The 767-nt window shown below is 40.3% G+C and overlaps 1 non-coding gene across 1 annotated transcript; it reads left to right on the top strand.

The window, feature by feature from the left end:
• Positions 1 to 370: 370 nt before the first annotated feature.
• On the top strand, positions 371 to 477 carry LOC142175641 (small nucleolar RNA R71). Its single transcript, XR_012704736.1, has one exon. It is a non-coding gene; the product is annotated as a small nucleolar RNA R71 (small nucleolar RNA).
• Positions 478 to 767: the final 290 nt, after the last annotated feature.

Here is a 767-nt window from a genome sequence, read left to right as displayed (position 1 = left end):
TCCCACAACATTCACTTCTTCAGTTGAGGCTTAAAACTCATGAGTAGGGTGTCCTCTTCCACATATATCACAAGCTGCGTGAGTCTAATTTTGTATTGAGGCTAAGGTAAGCATCTGTATTTCTTTAGCCATAGCATCAAGTTGTACCTGCACATATGTATTAACATCAACTTGGTGAACACCACTTGATCTTCTTCTTTCAGCACTCTCAAAGGGCCACTGATTAGCATCTTCAGATAACTCATCAAGAATTGTAACTATCTCCTCTGGAGTCTTCTTCATCAAAGGGCCTCAAACTGTATTGCTCAATGTTCTACGCGAGGCCGGTGTCAATCCTTCCCAAAAATCTTGGAGTTGCATCCAGAGTTCAATTCTGCTATGTTGACACTTCATAACTATCTCCTTAAACCTCTCCCATGCTTCAAAAATAGTTTCAGTCTCTTTCTGGCAGAAGTTATGGATTTCTCTTCTAATCTTGCCCGTCTTAGCATAAGAGAAATATTTATCAAGGAATTTTCTGCTCATCTCCTCCCAAGTTCTGATCGATCCACTAGGCAAACTCCAAAGCCACTCCTTAGCATCATCTTAAAGTGAAAAGGGGAATGCCCTTAAGTACACTGCATCTTGTGACAGCCCATTGTATTGAAAGGTGGTCATAATCTCCTTGAAGTCCATTAGATATGTGTTTGGATTTTCATTTGGCTTCCCTCTAAAGACATAACAATTCTGAAGGGTTTGAACCAACCCTTGCTTCAAATCAAAATTGC

The sequence above is a fragment of the Nicotiana tabacum genome, chromosome 21, assembly GCF_000715075.1.
Source record: "Nicotiana tabacum cultivar K326 chromosome 21, ASM71507v2, whole genome shotgun sequence".
Classification (NCBI taxonomy): domain Eukaryota; kingdom Viridiplantae; phylum Streptophyta; class Magnoliopsida; order Solanales; family Solanaceae; genus Nicotiana; species Nicotiana tabacum.
This window is presented reverse-complemented; position numbering and strand designations above follow the sequence as displayed.